Raw genomic sequence first — 27,028 nt, forward strand, 5'->3', positions numbered from 1 at the left:
CCCAACGTTGCCAGCTTGAAAAGGTGTTTCCCAGCTCAGAGAAACTCTACGTTCTGTTCAGGGGTCTGATCAGAATAATATATCAGTGTTTATTTGCACTAAACCTACAGCAGACATGTTTACTGTCTTCAAGGTGACCTTTCTGTACAGACACACCAGCACAGATTACATGCCTCTGCAATTATTTTCTTCCTTACAGTGTGCACTTGTGCGTATGTATGTGAGATTTCCATTTAAAGTTCTCATACGAGTGTGTGAGATGTGCTGCACAGGTGTGAAGTGTTCTGCAGTTCCCAGCAGAACTACACACTCCTCTTTTTTGTCAGGGCGAAGGAGAAGGCTGGAGGGAAAGGAGGAAGGAAGTGAGCAGAAAGAAAGATGAAGAGAGGGTCCCTATTGCTCCTCGCAGAGAATAGAAACTCCACATTGTCCATAGACAGACCAGATCTGCTTCCCTCCCAGGCTTTTTCTTCAGCTCTTCCGTTCTCCTTTCTGTCCATTACAGATAATAGAACGAGTCTCAGCTCTGACCCCCACACTCTTTGAGATGAAGGAGGAAATTACTGTGCTAATATGCGCATATTTTGCATTCTTTTGAAATACCCAGCCCCGAATTATACACTTCACCCCATGTTTTGCTTAATTATTCATCTACTTGTGAAACGTTTTTGGGAAGTAAAGTATGTTCAGAGATTCTAAACCGTAAGAAGAAGACCAGGGCCGCATCTGCTGACTATTTTCTCAATTAATCGTTTGACCTATAAAATCGAGAGATAAAAATACTGAGTATTCCTGTTACAATGTCACTGGATATACATGACACATTTTGGGAGTTTTTGTAAGGACAACAATTCACAATTTTCATATCTGAGAAGCTGGAACCAACTCATTTTTGCCACTTTTGCCTGAAAAACAACTTGAGCAGTTAGTTTTCTGTCAATCTACTTACTACTCATTTCAACTCTAGAAAAGACACAGTATGGCATAGTTCGTGGAAGTCTACAAACTGTCTCTATTGCAATGTCGATTTTATTTTCTTCCAAGTGCTGGATCTCATTTATTCTTTGGAATAATAGGTGCTCATTAGCAATAGCGATTGATCTCCACTATGTATCAAGCTCCATTTATCTACTGTAAATTAGTCAGCACCCTAAGCAGTTAGATGCAATATGTTCATGCTATATCAATTTTCACAAGTATAAGCCATAATACTGTAATTTTATGGTTATTTTTATATGTCGTCTATGTTTCCTGCTGAGATTCCTCCTTGTTCTCCCACAGATGTTGGTCACCATTACTCAAGGTTGCTTGTTTTATGTGTCTGTATGTGCAGGTGGAGGTGAAGCTGTTCTGCCGCCGGTGTTTAAAGTCATCATATTAATTACTCATTGTGCCTCCAGTCTTGTCAGTCCTGGACAGCAATTAACCCATTTTAATTGAACTCATGTTGCCGAAGGAGGTGCGACAGCGACACCTGCAATCACAGAGAGGAGGTAAGTGTGAGAGTGATTCTTCCACCAGCAGCTGGTTGGTGGAAGGTGAGCATTCTGTTGCTCCATACAGCAATATCTGTTTATACAGGAAAAAGTGCTGTTTTGTGACTGTTAATATATGACTAAGAATTTAGATTCCCTTTGCACCAGGTTAGACAGTAGCTGTCTGGAACTGATGCTGTGCTGATGCAACCTTCTGAGGAATTAATGTCAGCCTAAAATGATTTTTTAAATCTATTCAACTTAATTAGATTAGTTACTGTGCTGCATTTTATTTAGGAACTTAATGTTGATTTTTTTTTTTTTTTTTTTTACTGATTAATTATCTCTTCTTGACACAATTTAACTAAAATGGCATCTACAGTAAATGCATCTAAATCCAACTTCCTTGTAATTGTAAACATTCATTTTTACAATAGTTTTGGTCTAAATTTGGTTAAGAGAATCATTTTTTCTGATTTGTAATCACTGGTATTGCATGTTTTTGTTTGACACTGTTTTTACAGTTACTCATTTACTCTAACAATCTTTTGTGCCAGTCTACAGCAGTTTTCAGCCTTAACTGGAGGAGTGTTTAGCTCGCTGCAGAGCTTACTAAATGATTTAACTTGCTATCTGAGGTTCAGGAGCAGGACAACGCCTCAAACACTCCTCTAGTTACATGTTCGGCATACTTAGGCCTGGTTAACCAATCCAGCACTGTTTGTCCCATTTTCCTGATCCCTTTCTCCCAACCTCCTAACTTGTCGCTACCCCTAACATCCCTTTTCCCATCCATTCATCCCCTCTTCCCTTCTTTTCTTTTTCCCACTTTTTAGACACAGTCTGGGTTCCATAGCTTTGTCAGTGAAACCATCACCTGAGAAGATAACCCCTCCCTCAGTCTCTTCTCCCAAACCTCTCAAGTAAAATGTCCCAGATCAGCTTCCCCATCCATCCTGTCCTCCATTGTGCTTTCCCATTAACCAATACTTCCTTTCCTCATTAAACCAGTAAACTCGCATCATTGTCACATGGCCCTTGCTAGTGCAATTGAGCAAATATGTGTGAATTACAGACCAATCTTCACTACACGAAAATCCTCCAAGGCGAGGATTTATTTCTAAAAGAGCTTGTTTATATGCAAATGAAGATTCAAATGTGAATACCATTAGGGTTAAAAGTTTTAACTTAAACCTGTGGATAGTGGTTCATCTTAAATGCTGTGGTACACATGGATGCCCTTAAACAGGATCAATAGCTGCTCATTAACTGTGACCCCAGAGCCATTTGCCTGCTCAAGCTGTGTGTTAATTTTTTGCTCAATTAATCAGTTGAAACCAGCAAGAATGGAGCAGGTCGTCAGAAGAGCACTTTGTCACTCATTCGGGAAACATACTCATCATCCATACTCAACAAACAGTTTGTGCTTAATGAGATGGGGAACAAGCCTCCTCTGCTTCACCTCACCCATCCAAAGGTCAGCATCCATTCTTGTCACATGACTGAGAGTAATGGATACCTGTGTGTGTGTGTGTGTGTGTGTGTGTGTGTGTGTGTGTGTGTGTGTGTATGTGTGTGTGGAGAGATCGTGTCTGTTTATGATGGTGCAAAATTAAGAAATATGACGAGTGTTTTCCATTTACATCGACTGACTGAAAATCAATTAACTAAAACACTAATTCAGCGCAGATCGGCTGTTGAAATAGTGTATTAACTACAGAAAAAGCTCATTTGACAAATGCAAACATTACTTATGAAGATCTATAATGTGTGTCATAATGGCAGCACTTAATGAAACAATACATTAATACATTAAACATGTCATCAACAGAACAAGCATCAAATTAATACATATAGGAGAATACTAGTAAATCAATACCTTGTTGTTTTTGTCAAAATATTTATGTAGAAGTCCTATATTTCACCATGTATCACAAAAACAATGGTACATATTTGGGATGTGGGCACTTTTCAGACATTTGTTGACAAAATTAGTGAGGATCAAACGGGCGATTAACAAGTTTTGTCTGTTTATTTCTAAAGTCAAATAGCCAGATGAAGTATGAAGTATCTGGAAGCTTATTTGGGGGTTTCTCTGAGCTTAAACTAGCTTGGCAGCATCTTTCAGCGTCACTAAATCCCATCCTTCTCTCCCTCCTGTTGTCTGCCTCTCTCTGGCCATTTGTGCTTTTAATTATTTGTGCTTGCCAGCTAACGCAGCATAAACCTAGCAAAGCACTGATGTGTTAGCAGGGTGACACACTTCCAAATCTGCTACAGACATGAGAGAACAGCGAAACACTCTGTCCTGTTTTTGTTTTTTTTTTTCAGAGCAGCTCACAGTGGTTCTTGGTTTTAGCTGATGTACACAGAAAGCTTCAGAGGAAGGTGAAGTGGGGTGTCAGGTGTGGACATCTGACACCCCACTGCACAATATCTTCCACCTCTGCATTCTGCTTGTGCAAATTTGGATATTTTTGTGTTAGTGTAGTACACACATTCTCAAAAAATACTATGCTACTTTACCATAAAATGTGTACATGAGTGTAAAATATGACATGACATGGGAGCATGCACACATCTTTTCAATTCATTAGCAGTATTTTTGCAATAGTTTGTGTCTTTGTACAGCCTGTTATGTGCGGCATCTCTGTTGTCACAATGCCCTACATCAACTTGGCTGTCTCATGTAGAAAATGTTGTACATGTGTCTGTGTTTCTGTGTCTCGTCTCTGTCTCTGTGTATCTCTCTCTGTGGGTGGTAACTGTTAAACTCTTCCATTTGGTGGGATTACTCTTCCACTCGGTCCTGTGGGAGCAGCCATCAGCCCGTCATCTTTCAGAGGAACACTATACCTTCTGATGCTTTAATCCCGTCTTCGCTCTCCTCCCCTCCTTTTCCCACACTCAACCTCTTAACCTCATCTCCCATTTTCTCTTCCCTCCCTCCCTTTTTCCCCGGGGCTGTCAACTTTCAGCTGAAGTGGCTGAAACTCAGTAGACGCAGCGGTGGCTGTGTTTAAAGCTGTGATGTTACGGCTCAGTCGGATGAGTTCAGTAGCAAGATGCTGCTCTTATTTATCCTTTTGGGAAGAAACTGTCAGCTTTGTATTAGTGTTTATCATGTAAACCGATAAATAAAAATGCTTGAGGAGGAAAATAACTTATTTCATCTGTATTAAGCAACGTAAATTTGTGCTTTGCATTTACACTGATCAGAAATAACAATAAATCATCTGCTTAATATTGTGTAAGTCACATTTGTGGTACCAAAATGGCATTGGACCAGTATAGACAAAGGTCATCTGGAGGTGTTGTGTGGTGTCTGGTACTGAGATGTTGTGGTGTGGGGTGGGCCTCAGTGGATCGGGCTTGTTCCCTAACACCCTGCAGATGGTCGATGTGATTGGTAATCTAAGTAGTTTAGAGGATGAGGCTTTTAGTTGAGTTCCTTGAGCCATTCATGAACAGTTTATGTGGCATGGCAAAAGTGTGTTCTGCTGGGGGGAGCTACTGCCATCTGGGAGTGGGTGGTACCTTTGTGTCATGAGATTTATGTGGATGCCAGACCCCAAGGTTTCCCAGCTATACATTGCATTTATTGAGGCTTATCGTTTATAACAATAGGTGCAAAACGTGGAAATAACTGTCATCCATCCTTCCATCCTTCCATCCTTCCATCCATCCATCCATCCGTCCATCCATCCATCCATCCATCCATCCATCCATCCATCCATCCATCCATCCATCCATCCAGGAAGGCACCCAGGAGGCATCCTGATCAGCCAAACCTCCTCAACTTCCTCTGTTCGACATGCAACAGTGACTGTACTTAAAGCTCCTCTGCATGTCCGAGCTCCTCACCCTGTGGACAAAAACTCATTTTGGCCACTTGTATCCACAATCTCATTCATTTGGTCTTTTTCCAGAGCTCATAACCATAGCTGAGGGGTGGAACAAAGACCTACTGGTAAACTGAGAGCTTTGCCATCTGGCTCAGCTCCATCTTCACCATGATGGTCTGGTGCAATGCCCACATTTCTGCTGATGCCATCTCATGCTCCACTTTCCCTTCACATGTGTGCAAGATCCCAAGATACTTAAACTCCTTCACTGGAGGCAGCAACTCACCCCCAACCCAGATGGAGCAAACCACTACCTTCTGGCAGAGAACCATGGCCTTAGAACAGTCATACAATTACATTGCGTACAAATGTTGTGACTGCATTGCTGACCTTTATATTCATTCTGATCATTTATACCTTCAACTGTGTGTTACTGTGCCAGCTTGCAGTTTCAGTGCTACTGAATGGGGCTAAATGATGTAGATTTGAGATGGCTGTGTGTCACAGATGTAATGAGACAAGCACAATTGGCAGACAAGCAAAGAAACTAATTCTGTCTCTGCTGCTTGACCTGGATACAACCCATATATGAAGATTTGTTAAACGAGTAGTGAGATGCGTGTGTGTAAAAAATGGAGGAGGGTAAGAGATAGAAAATTTGAAGCCCTTGTGCTCTATTAACTGTATTATAGTCACTATAGTTAAGCTGTATTTCGGCAGAGCTGTACTTTGGAATGGAGTCTAATGTCAGCATGTTCCCAATAGCAACGTGCTGATGTTAAGATGAGATATAATGTTTACCATGTCCACTGTTTAGGTTTAGCATGTTAGCATGCTATGGGGCTTTATGGGTAAAAATCATCCCTGAAATAGAGGGAATCTCATTACTCTATCATTCTGTTCACATTTGTGGTTTTGTGTCCCATAAATATCATCAATTACAAAAATGAACAATATTTCTATTATTACTATAGAGCTGAGATATGGTTTCATGATATTTAACTTATTTCACACGCACAAGTGTGTTTCTTTACTGGCCAGCATCACATGTGATATCAAAGCTTAGGGCCAGTGTTTTTTCCAGGATGCCACGTCAGAATCCATTTCCATCCTCGTCCAAGAGTCTCTGATGAGCAGTGAAGTCTTTTGATGTTCGAGGCTGCAGCCCCATAAGGGTTTGAGCTTATGTGTCTGATGTGTCTGGAGCGTGCTTAAATAACAAAAGAGCAGGATGGTCTGAGAGTGTGTGTGTGTGTCTGTCTGTCTGTGTGTGTGTGTGAATAATGAAATGGGCTGTGCAGTTTGCGCTCATGAGTTTGTGACAAGGTCAGGAGGTTGTGCGTCGTGTGTGCAGCCATCTGAGCACCATACAGCCCTTTCTGTCGCTCACTCTTCCTCTCTTGCATCCTTTACTGCTTCTCCACTTGCACAAACACCCACATTTTTTTTATTCCTTTGCTGCCATTCACTGTTCATTTCTCTGCAAATGAGAATCAGAGAATAAGAGAGCTGAGGTAAGCTAGCATGAAAACAAAACAGACACATGCAGCGTTCCCACCCCTCCCATGTGCTTGTATTCCAGATAATCATCTCTGAATGCGGCGCCCTAATTATTGCAGCTCCCTGTTTATGTTAAAGGGGATTATGATTGGTGAGTATGATACCATGCATTTACTCCACTCATCTGGAAGGTACCATTATGTATGGAGGCTTTATATCTGATACTTGCTGATTACGTTTGATTCTCAGTGATGCTGATTAGGCTTGCCAAACATGCCGAGTGCCGAGTGATGCCTCTTTCTCAGCCCATCCTCTTTATCCTCTATTTCTCTCAGGGAAAACAAGTGTGTGTGGATATTACTCTCATGGGACTTGGCACTGACGTTTGTGACTTGGTCTTGATCCATTTTTGGGTGTTGATTTGAGTTTATCCTGCCTAAACAGTTTTAAAGATACATTTTCTCTTCATTCATTGCTACGTATTCTTCATAGGATATTTTAATGGATTAACATGTGGATACAATAGACTTCTCTGCGGTAATTAGTCAAAATCCTTGGTTCGTTGGCTGTTGGAGGGCTTAGTACAAAGCCTCTACATCTCTGCTGACTCATGCAGGATACTTTAAGTACTATTTTTTCTGCCTTTGGAAAGACGTGCATTCGTTGCTGCCTATTTCAGTCTTAATTTAAACCCCACATTGGACATTATGTCTTAAATAAAGTAGTGCTGACTGTATAGCTCCAACTTGTTTTGTTTATGCTTCTGTTTGTCTCAGACATATACTGTAAATGACTTTGGTATGGTTTTAATTTTGTAGTGTCTCCAGGGGAAGGATTTGTTTGTGCTGTGATTGGGGGAGCACCTGCAACTTCAATGTGTTGTCTGATTTATGGTGGAACATTGTTGCCAGTACGTTTGAGTGAGTGCTTTATTAGTATTGATGTGTGAGCCGACTGTAACACGACCCATTCATTTCATAAGGGAATAAAGAATTTACATCTGGAGTCTAGCATTTACACCATGACAGGTCATTTATACATGTGTTTTCCTTTTTGTATGCTTATCTTGACCTGATTCTGCAACTGTTTGTAGAATGTAAAACAGTAAAAAGTAGCTGCGGTCATCTTTGAAACATTGGTACACACAAATTTTACCCCAAAGAAAAACTCAGAATTTTTGGAAAAATATACTTATTCACTTTCTTGCTGATATTTACATGAAAAAATCAATACCACTCTGATACTGTATCTCTATGCTAAGTGTAAATCCATTGCCAACATGAAGTTAATTTTGCTTTACACACAAAAGTAATGCTTAGGGGGAAACAGCTAATCTTGCTCAGTCTTGCTCTAACGTAACTTCTCAGGAGCCACTCAATTAGTTGCCTGGCAGCTGCACAGAGGAAGAAACAAAGTCTAACAAAGTCCAACAAAATAGAACAATTTGTCTTTTTTGTTTGTGTATCAAATGTAGGGTTTTCCTGTTTTTTTGTATTCCTTTCATTTTTATTTTAAAGACTATGCACACACATTGCTAGGCCTGTGGCAGTTTTGCAATTATTTGACAAGTGATTGAAGGTGCTAGTGATGCTTATGGCACAAAAGGAACGGCAGAAAAAGACAATTAAATTGTTGACGGCAATTATTTGTGAGACAGTTAATTGTCAAGTAAATTTCATGATGACGACAGCTCTACTCATGGCAAGCACACACAGATTACTTTAACTGTGACGCGTGATTAAACCTGCACATGTACAGTCTATGCTCCACTTACTAACAGTCTGCATTCAAAAACTATACTGTGTAAACATGTACTATAACTATACAAAAAGTAGCATGTAGTACGGATTTTATACTGATTCAGGATGTTCACAATAAGACCAAACCAGACTGAATTGACATAAATATACTGTAAGAAAAAAGGCGCTCAGTTGTACTGAAGCAAATTTAACGTTATACTGCCAAAGCAGCAGAAATACCAGGAGAACTAGTTTAAACCCATGTTTCACTTACAGTTAAGTTATGTAACAGTTAAGCGGTGAATCTGGTCCCTTCCAGTCGTCAGACAGGCATTACGTAAGTAACCATTCATCTTTGAAAGAATGATCATCATCCAGATTTTTATAGCTACCAAAACTGGAAACCAGCTAAACCTGTCCTAGCAATCTGCAAAATAAGTCGAGTTAACGTTGTGTACTATGGTAATATATGGTATGCAGTATTATCATAAATATGTAGCAAGCGGTTTTAAATACAGCCCTAGATTCTAGAGTCAAGTGACCTCTTGTCATTGTCAACATACATCTAACCTTCTTAAACCTGACCAGAGGTAACCAGCCAGAATAATTAAAAAAATTAAATTACATTTGGAGGCACATTATCTTGCCTGGCAAAAACAGACAATCATTCTCATGTGAAACTATATGGTCAGCAGAATTTGTACTGGTGTTACCCTTTGCTTGAATCCGATTTTCTTACTCATCTAGGTTGCTAATGAGAAAAGCATCACTTCTTGTGCATTACATACTTTATGTTATGTTTGGCTCTGTGCCATCAGTGCCTTCCCACTATCACACTGAGCCCCTCTCTCGCTTATGGCATCACTTAGATACATTTCTACCGTGTCTGTCAGATTTAACCACTCCGTGCCGACGCTCAATATGTGGTGATCAGACAGCAAAGCTCAGAATCAGACACATCCATGATGTAAATAACCAGCTCTTTTTTCTGACAGCACACTCACAGGGCTGAAGGTCATATCTCTCTGCACTTTAAAAGCATACTTAAGAATGAATAGTGGCGTGCAAATGACCACCAGCACAATATACAATGTTTCTGCGTAATGAACAAACTTCTCCCACATGAATATTCATTACAGTTACAGTTTTGGGCTAATGTGCTATGTGACCTTGCAGTCTAAAGATAAAGATCCTTCTGGCCCATTAGCAAATGTTAACATCAACTTGCTGCATATATGGCCTTTGGAGCTGACGATAGTGAACCAGAATCAATCTACTTTAAAATACAACTGTGCAAGTGTAAATCTGCCTCATATCCAAAATTAATTATCATTTAATATTAGCTGAGACAAAGACATTTGTCAAAAAAGTCGAGACAAATTCAAGACAGATTGAACACTAAGCATGGTGGATGAGTACCACAGCACTACCTGTATGTGGCTGTATGTTGGGTGAGGAACCACAGAGGAAGGCATATCCACGTATGATAGGGAATAATTGGCATCTCACCCATCGTGTCAAACCCAAACTGTCCATCATGACATTACGCCTGATGCATGTCACATTTTCCCAGTGTTGATCATGGTGGGGTGCAGTCTAACACCTGATGCCTGCTTATTTTTCAGTTTTTATTCCTGTCAGTCACTATTATTGAGCAATGTCTTCCTGTATACCTGTCTATTTTATTTTTTCTGCGTGGTGTGTGCCCATGTGTCTGTGCTTATATGTGATCAACACGTGCTTTGTGCACATACCGCTGCATATATAGTGGTGATCCACGCTAATGGAAGCTGTAATAGTGCTAGCCAGGAATTAGCTGATACGACCCTAAGCAGTGGAAAGAAGAACCAGTAGCTAAAGAGACTCGAAGAGAAAGGTAGCAGGCCAGAAGGGATATACCATTGTAGCCCAGCAGTGCATACATTATTCATCAGCTCTACTCGCATGGCTGGTGATAATGATTTTATCAAATCTGGCGTGGTGGGTGTTGGTTGGGTGGAGGAAATTCGCGTCCTGACTGTGCATGTGTGCATTTCTTTTTGTGTCCCTTTTCCAATACAGTATATGTTCATGAATTTCAATATAATAGCAACAGAGATGGCAGGAAGCATGAAATGGGAAACCAATCTCATCCCGCCGGCTCTTAACTGACATTGCCACCCCCACCCAGGCGTACGCCCTGCGATAACGCCCGATAAAGATTGAAAGGTGGAGTCTATTGTGCTGAAAGGCCGGCTAGCTCAGGTGTGCAGGAAGACGGAATGAAACGGCTACACTTACAGGGCTGCTACCAGATTTATTCAACAGAAAAGCTGAACAACAGAAACTGGTGAATAGGCTTTGATATCCATTTACTTTGCCAATCCGCCGACTGCGTGGTTGACAACAAACAATGTGTGTATCACTAAAGCAGCACTCCAAATGATGAGTGCAGGCAGAACAAAACAAGCAAACAAAAAGAAACCCCGACATCCCAGTGTTTCTCTGGCCCTCCCTTCGGCTTACATAACATCCTCCACCTGCAGTTGTTATTATTGCCTCCTCTGTATTCTGCTGGTTCAAACATGCCAACATCCACTGCATTGAGTTAGCACTAAACTGCTAGCTAATTTCTCCCCACTCCTTGGATAATTGCATTACAGCTCAATAACGGCATGTTTGGGTAGGAGTGTGGGAACGGGTTGTCGTTCATCCCTCTATATTGGCCATTTCCTGTTTCAGCCGGCTCACAGCACAACACGAGCAGCTATACTGTTAGATAACACGGAGAAAAACAAACGAGGGAACAGAAGGGACAGAATGGGAAGAGAATGAGGTCTGATGAGCAGACAGGTGCTTGGAGACAGTCAGACGGATAGCATATGTGCACGTACGTACACACAATCCTCACACAAAGGAGCTGTGATAGGCAAGAAGCACTGCAGGGGTATTGTCTGAGTAAGGTGCTGAAATGTCATCATGTGCCTGGGGGCAAAAAGCTCTAAATGTGTGTGTTGTCCATGCACCAGGGTACACAGATACTAGTGCTGTCTCCCCTCCCCTGTGGAGGCTCTGTCAGGTCCTTTTGTTGGGTAGATCTGTTACCTTCCCTGCCCTCTGTCCCGACTTGCTCGCCTATATAAATGTTAAATACCGAAACACCGGTTATTTCATTAGATGCACAGTGCAGCAGACAGAAGAAATGGGGCTCGTCAGCCTGTTATGTAATCGCCACTGTTTTTCTCATAAATTCCCATGTCCTGAAGCCAAACATTTTGGGGGGAAGGATTTGATGATCCTGAGAAATCTGAGAATTGTTTTGTCAGAGCATACAGAGAGTAATTTGTTGTTGCAGGGGGATTTGCCTAATTATTGCTTCATGTTTCTAGATTTGCTGTGCATATTTACTGATGGAAACATGTCCGTACATTTGTGTGAAACCCACCACTGAATCATCTCCTCAACGGACACATCGACAAGTTTTCTAAAAAAAAAAAAATGCCTGAAGGATACATCTTCCTTTTTGGATGCGAAAGATCTCTGGAGTGCTGCGGCAGTTTTTGGCAGTGAGACCCAAATTAGAATTTTTCTGCATGTCCTCTCTTTGGAGCTTGACATTCCTATGTGAACTTACTGACTTAAATTATTAAGTTGAGAAAATTTAAATATAAAAGTAAGTTTAGCTGATAGCAACTACATTGGTCTTTTTTTTTTTTTATATGGATCGATATCTGTCAAAAGATATGGGGAACTATTGTCTTTGCTTCCAGAACTTGCCTAAGAAGAAGAAAAAGATGGACCTACATGCAGAGCTAAGATTAATCAGGTTTATCTCAACAATATCTTCTTAGAAATTGCAGAGGAGAAGGCATGGGGATGATTCCCATGAGGAGGGTGGTGGGTTGGCAAGCAAGCAGTGAAGGCCCAAGAAAGTGGGATGCATTGAGAGGTTTCTGGCTGGATAGCCTGAGTGTTGTGGTGAAAAATGTGGCAGGCGGCTTTGATACAATGCAGAAGTGGCATGAAGAAAGAAGCAGGTGGTGCAGACTGAAGCAGCCACTTCTGGTTGAAGCTTGCAGAAAACAACGAGTGAACCTGAGGCAGAAAGACAACGGGGTTACTTGACTGGAAACGAGAACAAACTAGAGCTGACTAAACTGGAGTAGAGTGGGCCTTAGTGTTAGTACCATGTTAGCGAACTGAACAAACTGGGGTTGATTTTCCACTGAATCTCAGGTATGTGTGGGAATAGGCAGCAGAAGGGGATGGAGTGTCACACCCGGATAGACATACATGCAAAGAGAGGGAGACAAACCGGGTAAACAAGAGACACAAGGAGAAGGGAACAAACAACAGAAACAAAACACAAGGGACATAGAGAGGCATATGACACATACTGATATGGGAAAAGGGCTGTTTAAGTATGCTACCATGTTTGCTTTGAATCAACTGAAACTTTGGCAGAATGTTCAATACCTGATCTCAGTAAATGACTTCAAAACAACTTTATTTGACTTGGAAGCAGACAGATTCACATGTACATGTTATGACTGGTTCACATTGCTCTACATGAAGGAGTTACAGGCCTCAGTGGATGAGATGGGCTGTGCATACATCTGTGGTCTGGGTTCTTCACCAGGGAAAGCTTTATGGTCGCGTGCCAAAGAGAAAGCCACTGTTTAAAAATGCTAATTTTAAATCTATACTAGAGTTTATCAGATGGCATGTGGGAGACTCTAAAGTCAACTGGAGGAAGGTTCTTTGGTCTGATGAGACCACAATTGAGCTTTTTGGCCAACAGACTAGACGCTCTAGACTAGAGCCTGCACAAGCACTCCTCTCAATGCTCCCCACCTTGAAGCATGGTGGTGTCAGCATCATGATGTGGGGGTGCTTCTCGGCAGATAGTAGAAGGTAGAATTAATGTAGCAAAGTATTATAAATCTCTAGGACAATCTCATGCAGTCTGTGCTACTATATAGAAATGAAAGAGTGTTTATGTAAAAGCAATAAAAGAGGAAAACCACCATGGGGGTTGGATACTTGTTTGTGGCACTGCATAAGTTACAAACCTGTTTCTGTAAGGCTGAACTGCAAGTTACGTAGCACATTGCGTATAAGGGTGATTATTACCGACCAAACATTGTGCAACTCCTTTCAGCAGTTTGTAGTGACAGTTTGCCCCAACCTTTCCTGTGTTGAAGCACATAATTTTTTTGTGTGTTGGCTTGCACGAACATAAATGCTACAACTAAAACCGGTAGCAGCCAAGCTTCTCAGAATGCAAATAATTCATTTTAACAGCTTTGTCAACCACATGCAATCTTAAGGTCTCATAAAATGCAGAATGCTCTTTTGAAAATACCATAAGTAGTTACATATGGTTAATAGAATATTGGCATTTTTCAGTCAAAAGAAAGTTCCACATCCCGCTGTTTGCATTTACCTTCATATGCACCTATGTCCACTTGTGTTGATTACAGAGCAAACAGCTGACAATGCCAGTGACATTACGAAGCTGGGGCCTTACCTATGTTATGGTGCATTGAGTGTGGGTGTTTGAAACATATTAAGCTTTTGAATAAACAGTGGAATAGCGGAGTGTACTGCAGGAGAAGTTTGAGTAGTTGTTGTAGGTGTCTTGATATTGTTCTTCCCGCAAACTAGGTCATTGTGGAAATCCACAGTAACTGTTGTGAATCCAAGCTGACTACAACTGCTGTCAGTGAAGGAGCAACTCTTCAGAGCCACGTTTCAAGCCTGCAGGTGGTGATTTCTTGATACTCTTAAACGTGGGAGAAAATAGTGAAGTACAACTCGAGGGTCGATCCTTTTTCATTGAAGCTTCTCTTACAAAAGGCCTGGTGGGTTTTGAAATGGTAAAGGAAGGATGAAGTGAAGAAAAGGGAAGAGTGATGCAGCAGGATAACATGAGCTTTCGTGGAAGGTTTCCAAGACAGAGATGGATTTTTCTTGTACTCTACGGTGCACCTTTTCACCTTTTTACTCCAAGCACATCCCTGTTCCAGGGATTTCTTACAGGTTATATATAAAATAACATTTCCTGCCTACTTGCTCTTCACACTGTATTGGTTTTGGTTTTATTTTTCCTGAAAAATACACATACATACAGCATTAACCTACTTGCAGGCAGATGTGTTTGCGTGTACATGTGTTCCTATACGTTCACGTGTGCCTTCACTTGTCTACTGTATCTGTGTGTCATTGTTTTTGTGCAGAACTTGAGGCCAGAGAACCAGCAATTAAAAAGAGGACTGGGACATCTAAAGGCTTAGAGGCACAGACCCAGCACACATGCTGGCAGTCAATTGGCAAGCCAGGGGAGGTGAAATTGGAACGAGGGAAAGAGAGAGGGAGCAGAGAAGAGAGAGGGAAAGGAGGAGGATGAGGAGGAGGAGGGTGAGTGCATGTGGTAGAGAAGGGGAAACCAGAGAGAAGAGGGCGGGCTTAGACTCAGGCAGAGCACACACACCCTCTACTCAGGCTTCAGTCTGGTCTAGGCATGCGAGAGGCAGCATGTGTGAGTGTGTGCTGTGCTGTAATGTGTGTGTACATAGAGTGAAACGCTGCGCTGGAGCCCGGGACATGTCTCATTGATGCAAGGATTCCCCTCTTTGCTCTTGGAGAGGACACGTGCTGATTGTGTTTTAACCACCAAAGGGAATAAACTGTTACACACAGAGGAAACACTGGGAGCTTAAGTGAAGGTAAATAGACGCATCTGTTATTTTTAGGGTGTTTTTTTGCAGCTTTTTGAGAGATAGAGTTGTTGGAGGAGGGTTAAGGTAACTGGTTTCATGTGGTTTGTGTTAAGATGATTTGTTAACCATTTGTGAGGAAGGAGGTGAAGTTGGAAATTGTTCAGTAGTACAAGATTTTTTGCATCGTGTTATTTGCACGTTAGTATATGTGGGTGAGCGTACACTAACGTTTTGTAAGATGGCATGCTTTCTTACACAATGTGTGTCTCTGTATGTGAGTGTGACTTCTCTCCTTTGCCACTACAGTCTACTACTGTTTGGTAATGATTATTTCTTTCCCTCTTCATGACTCTCTCCCGCTCTCACACTCTCTCTTACACACACACACTCATGCAAATTTAGACAAATAAAAAGAAAATTGCTTTTAAAAAAAGGCCTTACAAATGTTTCAATAAGATACTGGCAGCATCCTTCATGGGCCATTGTGTGTATTAGTTGATGAAGGGAGTTTATCAATCATTAATGCCCTCAGCTGGGACATTACCTAGTTTCCTACCCGAGGTAATTTGTTGATAAGAAAATACCTTAACAGCTCTCTGGACTGCTGCACCTGATATTTCCCCTCCACTACAAACGGCACAGCTCAAAGGGCAAACGTAGGGATGCCTGCTGTAGCAGGGCATGTGTTTGATTGTGTGCTTTTACATAAGATAATACAGAGATATGAAATTACATGAGATAAAATGAGATTACTCTCACTGTGAAATTAAAAAAAAACGATACTCACAGTAATTACTGTTAAAAGCTCATCAGAGAGCTGCTGTACTCTGAAGAAAGGTAGTACAAGTCAAAATTTCTGGTTCCGTCATCAAAGGTGCACAAAGCAAAATGAAGAAAGAGGGATCACTCACTAACGGATTATGGTCTGATAAAGACATTAGCCTACTTTGTGTGTGCGCTCTGTGTTGTGAGGAAATAATAGAGGAGAGGAGAAACAGCTCAAGAGAATAGAGGGGGACTTATTCTGACAAAGAGGGAGACTTACTGAAAGTCATGAGGGAGCAGCAGTAAAAGGCAGAGTGGTATTGAAGACTTGGCAGAGAGCAACAGTAGCCGAGAAGACAGAGAGGGACAAGTTGCAAAGAAACTGAAATGCAGTAAACAAAGAAGGAGAGTCTGTAAATGTGCACAGTGGACATATTTACCATCTGTCACTCAACTGTATGTGTGTTAGAGCAGGTGTTGGGTCTCAGCTGTGCAGAGGGTCATCTTCAGGCATCCACACATCCAGTGAGTTATGGCAGATCAAGGGGCAGAGAGTCTCCGGTGTCCTTTCTCTTCCCTCACTTTCTTTCTTCTTCACTAGAGAAGAAAAACTGTCTCTTTTTGGCGTTTGGTTTTGCTCATTGAGAAAAATTTAACAGGTACAATGCAGATTGTTCTGGAGTATCTTAAACTGGATTAGTCATGAATCCAGTACAGATCAAATGAGGAATCCTTTAGTTTTGTTTTTTTAATCAAGGGACTCTGATTGATAGTATATAGTTTAATGTTGTTGTGGCATATCATATTCAGGGTTTTGACAGATAGGATATTCCTGTTCTAAACCGTGTAGATTCCTGTGATACACTCAGATCTTCCACAGAACCTCTTTGGAACTTTAAAATGAGATAAGTCACAGGACATTTTTCTCTCTCTATAACTGCAAAACGGACACAAAAATCAGAAATTCTCTCTGGCCTTATCAGCAAGCATTAGCACGGTGTTTACTCTGTTCATCTTTACTAGTAGCATTTGATGTGTTTTTTAAAAGAGTAAGACTGATAAACTTGCTCTCTGTCTATCTCTCTCTCTTTCTTATTTTCTTTTGCGTTATCTCCTCCCTTGCCACAATTCCCTGCTTCAGTTGCTGCCATGAGGAAGTTGAATATTGGCAGGGTATTTTGAGGAAGTGATCCGTGAAAGGGTTTATAGTGGCAGATAAAAACTGATGTCTGTGTGTGTGCATGTGTGTGTACCCTCGCACACTGTTTTTTTTTTTTATTTCAAAATTGACAAAGACTTTGCGAAAGCCTGAGGCAGTAAAGAGGCAGAGAGGGGGGGAGCCATTATCTCATATACTGTTACACACTGCTTATCCAGGTTTTTGTGTATATGTGTGCCCATTTACGATGTGAGCAAGCGTGCGTTGAGGGACAAACATGCCTGTGTGTACATCCACACAACCATGTGGTCTGGGTACAGTAAGCTAATATAGTGTGTGAGCGTGAAGGGGGGGATGGGACTGGGCTAAGTGAGCCTTGTGGGTGTATGTGTGTGTACATACTGACCCAGATTGATACAATGCTGGCATGGCTCACCTTTAAGGCAGATGTAGGTATTCTCTTTTACATACACCCAGCCTTGCATAAACAAACACTCTGGAGTCTCTAAATATACATTCATGCGTTTAACCAAGACTACAACGTGAGTAACTCCGTTCATAACCTCAAACAAAAATCAATGCTGAGCTTTAAAGTTAGAAGTTTAATGGATTTTTGTTCTCAAATGATAGATGGGTCCTTGTGACAGCTTGCTGCCCCCCATAGTGTAATTACAGTAATACTCACACAAGTTAATACATTGGTAGATATTCTGCAACCTCATTTTAGTCTCTACTATAAATACGAATCACCAGGTCATACTTATCCTTTGACCTGTTCATGTAAAGCTCATAATGCACTGCATGTATTAAATAGTGCATTATATAAATGTAAATATTCATAATAATAATGATAACAATCTTCTACTTCACCAACACCAATAACAACAGAAATCTCGATCTTCCAGCAGCTACTCTCTCATCATTGTCCACTACAAGACTCTTCTGATCTTGTGGCAGAGCAGACAAAGAAATGATTACAGATACGCTCCGTAAGATGTAATTTGATGTGCGTGCGGCAGGCATGATAAAGTGATGATGCAATTAAAGTGAAAGGGGTGATCTCTCTTTCTCTCTGTCTCATCTTTGCCTGTCTGCCTCTCTCATTTTCTAAATGTTGCTTCTTTAACGCTTCATCCGTCTTCCTCTGTGGTCCACTTATTTCTGCTGTTAAGCAAATACGAGGCTTATGCAGCCCCCGGTGCCCATCTCCCCGCATGCAATCAAGCTGTTTAAATGTTTGTGTTTGACTGTGCGCCTGTGGTTTCCCTGTCTGTGTGTGAGTTCCTGCCTCTCCATCTCCCAGTTCTCTGCCGCTGTCACTTGCAGCCCACTAGAAGTCTGCTTTGGGGAAAACCAGGGCAAAACTGGGAGTGATGGTGGAGAAAATGTTTGTTTGACTGATTAAGGTGCTGGTTCTGTCATGGTTGCATGCATTAGCAGAGGGAATCCCTTTGCAGTGTAGATTATAAAATATGGCTGTACTCCCTAAGCTTGGGGTCAGGATCCCCCGTCTTCAAAGGGAGTTACACACAGAAAAAATAACTTTTATGCTACTCTAAATGCACTTTGCTTCTTCTGATTGACTTTTTGGATAATTTAATTTCAGGTCTATATAAGGGGAAAACTGCTGAAACAAAATGCTATTTTGTTCAGCTGGTCGTAAACCATGTCGTGAAAATGGGTCACAAATAGACTTTCTTTCATTTTAAAGTCAAATAGTTTGTAAACCACTGGGATGGAGTGAGCTTTTGGAATTTTTCTGGAAATTGTGTAACACGGGAGCAGGCGAATGACTCGGTGTGAACATTATGTGAGACTGACGTGTTTGCTTATGTGCATCCGTTTGTAATGCCGCTGGTCTGGTTGAGCAGGACTAGAACAGCTGTCAGCAGGAGAGCGCAGAGCATCAGGTGAAGAACATTGTGCAAGACTCCTCAACATCAACCCTCTGTTGAGAAGAAAAAAAAACAAGATGCAAAAAAAGGGAGAAGGAGAAGCAGAAGGGATGCCTCTAATTTGTGAAGTGGTCCAGACGGGGGAGGAGTGTCTCAGAGCTGACATGAGCTGGCATGTGCTCTCATTCATTTCCTCCCTTTTGTCTGTTCTGTGTCTGCTGATGAATTGGGAGTTTCCTCCTCCCTTCCTTCCTTCCTTCCTTTGCTCCGTCTTTCTGTCGTGCTATTTTGTCTCTTTGTCTCCCTCTTTTCTTTCCTTTTCTTGCTCCATCATATCCCCTTCCCTGTGACAGCGTTGCCATCCCTGTCATGTCTGCCCATTATCTCTGATCAACGTTGCGTTCCAGCCCACACATCAGCTCTGGCTGCCAGCTGATGATGGCAAAATGCGTGTGTGTGTTTGTGTGTACAAGCATCTACATCTTATTTCACATACAGAAGGTTTGATCTTCATATTTCTTTCTGGGAGGATGAAAAAAGAAAGATGAATATTTATCATTTTGCATGAGTAATCAACATACACAGGATGCTGGTAGAGTGCAAGCAAGATGATATTTTGTCATTGCTAAGAAGTACAATATGGACGTGTGGTTTTGATGGGAAAGGGAAACATGCTCCGAGACAAGATGTGCTACTTGAACAGGAAACTGCTGTAAAAGACTTCAGAGACAGAGAGTGGAAATATATGTGTGTGTGAAGTGCTGAGTAGGGATTTAAGAGAGGAATTACTGCAGAGGTGCAAAGACTGTCTTCAAAGATTGTATTTATGCTTTGTTTGCACTGGGGAGATTTAGCCTTCCTGGGATCTCCTTTTATTTTTTGTCACTGCTCGGAAATCTTTACGCTTCCTACTTTTCGGCGTGGGTTGTCTGTGTAACTTTACATCCACTTGGCTGTGTAATTACAGCAGAGGAAACGGGTCAGTCAGCCGTTGTCTCTGCTCCTGCGTCTTCCTTGACTCCCATCTTTCCCTTCAACCCCCCACATAGATGGTTGCCGCTGCCGACCTGGCTTTTGGCGACTCAGTGCTCATCACATAGTCACACTTCACGTTGCTGCTTGTTGACCTGGAAGCGATGCGGTGGGATATTACAAGGCGGCCTCAAAAGCCTGCGTGTGCATTTGGAAGTGTGTGCAAGCATGTATGTGAAAATGCATGTGTGGGAGTGACAAAAACGAGGATGAAGGCTCACGGGCAAAGCTGGATTTTTTTTCTTTTTGTTTGTTCTTTGGGTATAAAGAACCTGTGCTGAGTGCTGGATAAGGTTTATATCAGACTGTGTGTTTTTTGACGTAGTCCCGTGGTGCATTAGGTTTTAGGCATGTGAATGTGTGCAAGCGTGGTCAGGTGGTCTTTGTCGTCTACCCTCAGGCCTGCACTCAGATGTCGGCCGGTCGTGTGGAGCTTATGCAGGTCACTAATGCACTGAAAGGCGAGGCTCTATTCACTGTAGCCACTCAGAGCCCCAAACAATAACCCCCGGCTCGGGTCCGCACAAGAGATCAACTCCCGGGAAATGGAGCCATTGACCTAGATCCAACCTCTTCCACTGGAAGAGACGCCACATAACCGACATGCTGCTGACATCCTCGTCTCAGAGACACAATTGTGTTTGTCACAAGGCGTCTATTAATCACTGGCTGAAATCCAACCGGGCAGTAATGTGAGGACCCTTATTCTATGTAGGATGGTATAGTTTAGCCTCATTAACATAGATTAAGTTTCACTTTCAGGAAGATGCTGCTTTAAGAAAGGGGAACTTATTGTTCACTTTTGCATACACCTTCTTTTCATCATGCTAATTTGACATCATGGGTTGGAATTTGTGTGTGGTTTCTACGCTTTAGCTTTACAACATTTATTTGTACCACTATCTGAGCATACTATGTTGTGTGGAGCTGAGTTAAAATCATTTAAATGCTATATAATATATACATAGGTTGCTTGGTTTTCCTAAAAGAATTGATCGAAAAGAAGTCAGAGAAAGTCTCAACAAAACAAGCAATGTGAAAAGCTAGTTGCTAGTTTGTTGGTTAATTAAGAGATCCATGTATTGTAAACAGTTCAGTCAGTTCTAAAAATAGTCATTAGTTTAGGCCTTAATCTGCCTTGAGTTTTATTTCAGCCTCTGTGTCTGTGTGTTTCTAACCTATTGTGTGCTAACAGAACTGGTCGGTTTGGTGTTGTTGAAATTTACAGAACATTGATGCAACAATCTGGGCGGAGGTCCACTCTCATTCTGTGAATTGGTCACACCTTGCAAGGGGTGTTTGTGTTTGTGTGCTCAGTGCACAAAGAAAGAAACAGAGGGAAGTCGGTTTTCTCTTGTGAAACAGATAAAAATAGTCTGATCGTGTGAAAAGGACAGTATATGATGCAGCAAATGCTCTTTGACTTGAGCTCATGTTGTTTATATTGTTGTCACTGTGTTATTAGGAGTTTTTGAAGGAGGATTTTTGTTTTTGTTATATTGTAATAAAACTATGTTTCTCGTCTCTTAACCCCTTTCGGCAGACTATCACAGGTTTGCGTTGAACTATAGTGTATTGTTTTGCTGGTCTGTCTCCCATGTTGGCCTGAGATGCAGACACAGTGCACAGTGAGCTGGTGTTTGTCTGTCACATTCTTGCTGAACATTTCTTACCCCCATCCCTCACTCCCTCGCAGCACATTGTCTGCTGTCTCTCCTTCAAGGGGGCACTTTGTTTGCAAGCGCTGCTGTTGACTCAGGTGCAGGGATGCACTAAGATAACTTCCTCTTTCCACATCCTGCTGCTCCACACCCCTCTCCCCCACCTCCCTCCAGGCTTAAACTCTGTGCTGACCGTTCCTCTGCTGCTAGCATCTCTCACGACATGACCTGCATCACCTGTGTCAGGTTTATATTGGGATGGTTTGTTTTGCCCCTGTCTCTCTGTACCATCTCATCCTTTAGTGTTTTTTTTCTCCCTCCCTCTCTGGTGGTAACATCTCCACTTTTCTACTCCTTTCCTGTCCTGTTGTTTTGCCAACCCCATCTATTGCTCCCTGGTGATGATTGAAGTATTACTACCAAGGTTTTGCATTTAACTTTAGCAGTGATTTTAATTACTAAAGTGATAACAGTTTTATAAACCATCTTTGCTTTGCTCTGACAAGTCTCTTTAACTAAGAGTAAGCCTGTACTTGTTTACACCCGAAAACTTTTATCTTTGATGCATTTATTTTAGAGTCAGATACAACAACAAACAGCTTTGTTAACACATCTGGGTTAATAGTTATTTTTTCTGGTTACTCTTGACAAATTTAAGGCCTAATTTCCATTTCTATTCTGTACAGAAACTGGAAATGATGACTCTGTGCTGTAGCTGCTTAATTTTCTCGTTGCAATTATATTTTTTGTCACACACATTAGAGTTCAAATCATATGTTTTTTCATGACGAATACCAGTTATTAGTAATCAAAGGCACCAGTAGGTGATATATGGATTTATCTTTTGTGTGAAAATTAAAAATCACGCAAACTCCAACGCAAAACTTTGTTGAAATGATTTTCTTTATTTATGTTTCACACATGTAAAATTAAAAGAGAATCTTGAAACATTTATCCTCCAGTGTTGAAAGGCTTTTCCTCATGGAACCAATCAGAAAGGGCAAGACAATACTCACTGTTTGGTGACTACAGATGGAGAACGGTGTCTGCATCAGGGCCAAAGTACAGCAGTTTTGAATTAACTTATTGTAATGATGGGTAAAATCACATCTGATAATCATCCATGCCGATAATTGGTCAGCCCCTTACAGAATGTAGCCTTAAAGCAAAAGACAGGATGCTATAAACCATTTGTGCAAAACTCAGTCAATCTAGATAATCATAGTAATCACAGCGTACACACGGAAATATTCAATTTGTTCTTCTAAAACATGATAATGAGGGCAATTTCATTTTTTGTGACTTTCTATTATATAGAAGAAACATATTTAAGCTTTGTTGTCCAACAGCACCAAACAAGCACCTTAAAGATGGCCTGTATCTTTCTTACAGACAGTCTGGTCAACACTCCAACAATAACCTCCTCAATGACTCTCTCCAGGTAGTCGCCCAGTCGTATCGTTACTTACAACAAATGGGGCCTGTTCACATCTGCCCTACTTTGAACTGACACAACATCTATCTCTACCAGCCCCTCAGGACCTATCAGCAGCACTCCACCTCTTTACCTCTTATGTCTCCTTCCACCTCGGCACACATCATTCATCTGTCTACCTGTGGCCCAACACTCGATTCCATCGGCTCCCCACCGCATTAACAGCCTCTCATCCCCGCTTTCAACACCATCATCTTTTTTTTTTCCAGACCCTCTTGCTGCTCTCATCCCATCCCCCCCCGTCTCAACCTCCCACCTCAATCAGTCTGCCTTTGCCTAAAACCCTCTTATCCCCCTCTCTCACCCACACAACCACCCTGTTATTTCGCTGTCCCTTCCGGCCTGCACACAGCGGAATAGAAGTATTACCTGCCAATTTAGCTCCATTCAAACCTCTCTGTGTTTGTCCACGAGTGTCTATATATGTGTCAGTGTCTGACTTTGAGGCGATTCTGTAGTGCAACTGGCATGAATTTCTGCAGACAGCATTTGATTCTGAAGTTAAATATCTTCAATCCAAGATGAAAGGAAACCAGTTTTCAAAAATACACTTAGTTGTCTGACTAAATTGGTTTTATTCTTGCAGTTTACATCATGCGGTAAACTATCCAGCTATTTCAAGCTGTACAACTCTTTACAGAATGGCCCATTCACACTTCATTACTTTATTGACATGTCAACCGAGCTGAGAGCAGTTTCGTCTCAGTGCACCACCAGTAAAACCTGAAGAGAAAAACAGGACAACTTCCACACATTACAGCACAATAAATTGCAAAGAATCCAATAGCACAAACACCGCAGGATTCCAGGGCGTGCCTAAGTGCAATGGTGATAAAAACAGATTGTAAAGTACTAAACAGACTATAGAGGATACCCAAGTGATTGGGTCATTAAACATGTTGAAGTAATTAATACAGTAGTAACAAGTTAGTTGTGATTTTGTCCTCCGTATTGGTGTAGTTTTGTGCTGATCAAATCTTCCAAAAATGCATAAATGACTTTCTTTTATCTCCTGATTAACAAAAGCCCAATATTGGCTGACAAATACAAGTCTCAAAATGCATGTGTTACAGTTCTGGAGTTTCTTTCCCCCTTTTTCTTCTTTTTCTTCTTCTTCTGTCAACAATAGCAGCTCCTCCTCCCCCAGGCAACCTCTTTGCCCTGCGGGGTCTCTGCAGTTACCAGCTGAATGTGGAGCACGGTCTCATCCTGCTCCTCCTGGATAATTAAACAACACTCCTCTTACTGCCTCGCACATATTTGGAACAGCAAATCACCGCATGAATATTCAGTTGATTGGTTTTGATGACTGGGAGGCGATTGTCTGTGCAATCACTGTTTCATCAGGACTGAGCCCTGATTGAGACCTGGCAAAAGAGGAAGATGACTTATTAATATTTAACAAACAGCAAATGGTAGTTTTTCATTCACCATCCAACCTGCTGCACAATGTGCCTGAACTCTATCAATAAGAGGATTTTCAAGTGGCATATTAACCTACAACAGAAGTCCCTGGAAGGATTTAATTAAGGCTGACATGTCTTGATCTTGACCTTGGGAGAATGGAGCGCTGTGATCATCTTGTGTAAAAGCCTCACACTGAAATATACATCTTTAAAAATCATAATGGGAGGTTTTAAATTGTGGGGTTTCCTGCCTTTGATTTCATACAGGGACTCCTGATAGCTGAGGTTGCACTCTGCAGCAGCAGCAGCAGCAGCAGCAGCAGCATTAAGAGCTGCACACAGTCATTGAATCTCTAGGGCCTCTCACTCAATGGAGGACTTGTGGTAGGAGGAATTTTCTTTAAAATATGGTAATCCCTGACTGCACCATGTGGCAGAGACAGTCAGCTGAAATCGGAGTTAAGGAGCGTACAGCGTAAGCTCCTAGAAAGACGGAGGAGCGTATTTAATGAGGTTAGTGACACTTGAGGAGCCCAGTGAAGTGAACTGACTGACAGTGAATTCCACTGTCCTTTATCTTTTTTTTTTTTTTTTTACTTGATCCTCAGTTGCCACACTGACCTAAAATCTAAAATCTTTTATATATGTCATCTTGGAGATGATATGCTGCACTACATATCATGTTTTTAAGCTCTTATCTTTATATTTCTTTCCAGTTTATCCTCCTTCACTCTCTCGCACATGCTTTTTTACAGCAATTGGCACTGAATTTGCTTTGCTAACACAATCCCAAACTCCTTTTCTCCACTTCGTTGTTGGGAGATGAAATAGAAGGGACCATAGTGAATGAATAACAATCATCTCATTTCCTCCCACTCCACTTTGTTCTGTCATTTTTTGTGCTTTGCCTCTGTGGCCTCGAAATGAAAGCGCTCTTCAGGAAGGAATTATAATTTGTCTCTCACCAGTTAAAAGAAATTAATGTTTGATTTGAGGAGCAGCCGAGACTCATGCTTGCAGGCACACTGTTTGTGTGTGTGTGTTTAAGCTGAGAGTCGGGGGGAGGTGGCGCGTGTCTTGTCAGATCCCGTAAGGATGAATAAGAAGCTAATCTCCCTCTTCCAGGGAATTCTGCTGCTGATGTTTCAGACAGTCGTCTCTCAGAGGGACTGTGGGAGTGCAGCGGCGTGCGCACACCCATCTGGACAATGGGATGTTTTCGGAGCGTATCTGACTCTTGTCTCGGCGTTAGATAGATGTAGTTCCTGCTCAAATGTGAACAATGCACACATACACACACTAAGGTGTGCACGTTCACAGAAGCAGTCAGGGATAAGCCCCCAGTTCTTAATTTTTTTGGACCATGAGCCTTCCTGCACTTAGCCCTAATTCACATGTTATTCACGGGGCATTTGTTATCTTTAAAAGCAGATTTGCTCAGCACAAACAACAACAAGGAAGCCCCACAGTGCATGCAGGCAGGCTTGTAGGTATACTTGTGTGTATTCCTACAGAACCTGGGGAGCATGGAGACAGTGATAAAACCCTTTGCCAAATTCCCATGGTTGCCTATTTAGACTTACTTGGGAATTAAGTTTTCCTCATCCACAAATTCCTTTGTTTACCCCCCAGCGAGAGCATAAACCTCAGTGACTTCACTCCTTGGCTATAGTGGGAGGATGAGGGGGGGGGCACAGTAACAATTTGAGGAATGTAAAAGGTGCGAGAAGAAGGCCTGAGGCATGGGTGATTCCTGTGTCTGCATCATGTGTTTTTTCAGCGAGATGCGGGGGGTGGTCATGGTTTAAGGGTGCGGAGAAAGGTCAGGGAGGCCGGGTAAGATGAGAGCTTCTCTGGTTACAGCCGTGTCTAGACCAGCCACTATTGTTGCAGTCTGCAGTTTAACTTGGATTATTTTTAAGCCAGTAATGGCAAAGAGAAAGCACTGGGTGGTAAGGATAAAACACAGTATCAATTACGACTGTCTTTTAAAGTGTTACAATTCAGGTCATTAATCATCATTATTTAGTCTTTGGATTAAGTACCTCTAAGGGGTTTTATCCAGTCCACAAAATTAGAGCTGCGACAGAGGTATCTAAACTGAAGAGTTAAAAACTATGTTTATCCAGCCCTAAACTAGTGTAGACATTGAGAAGTAATTTGATTTTATCACAAGTCATTAGTGGTTGCTTCTGAGGTGTAACATACTGTGACTAATCGTTTTTATAGCAAAACCTCAAAAACTTTTAGAGTAAAGTGTCATTCATATACGCTGAAGCTTTTTAAAAAGGCAGGAGATGACTTGTCTTTGTTAATGGTTTTTTTTGTTTCAGAAAAAAAAGTACAAAAAGTGAC

At 41.6% G+C, this 27,028-nt stretch overlaps 1 protein-coding gene across 3 annotated transcripts in view; it reads left to right on the top strand.

The window, feature by feature from the left end:
* The first annotated feature begins 1,474 nt into the window (after nt 1-1,474).
* Nucleotides 1,475-27,028, top strand: part of tiam1a (TIAM Rac1 associated GEF 1a) — a 69,000-nt gene continuing 43,446 nt past the window's right edge. For 2 of the 3 annotated variants that reach the window (XM_023281262.3, XM_055017205.1), the window contains exon 1: nt 15,031-15,266. The gene's annotated coding sequence lies outside the window, so the exon portion shown is untranslated. Of the gene's footprint in view, nt 1,494-15,030; nt 15,267-27,028 lie in introns of those variants that run through there. The other variant, XM_035953320.2, reaches the window with a different exon arrangement.

Source organism: Amphiprion ocellaris, chromosome 14, assembly GCF_022539595.1.
Source record: "Amphiprion ocellaris isolate individual 3 ecotype Okinawa chromosome 14, ASM2253959v1, whole genome shotgun sequence".
Classification (NCBI taxonomy): Eukaryota; Metazoa; Chordata; class Actinopteri; family Pomacentridae; genus Amphiprion; species Amphiprion ocellaris.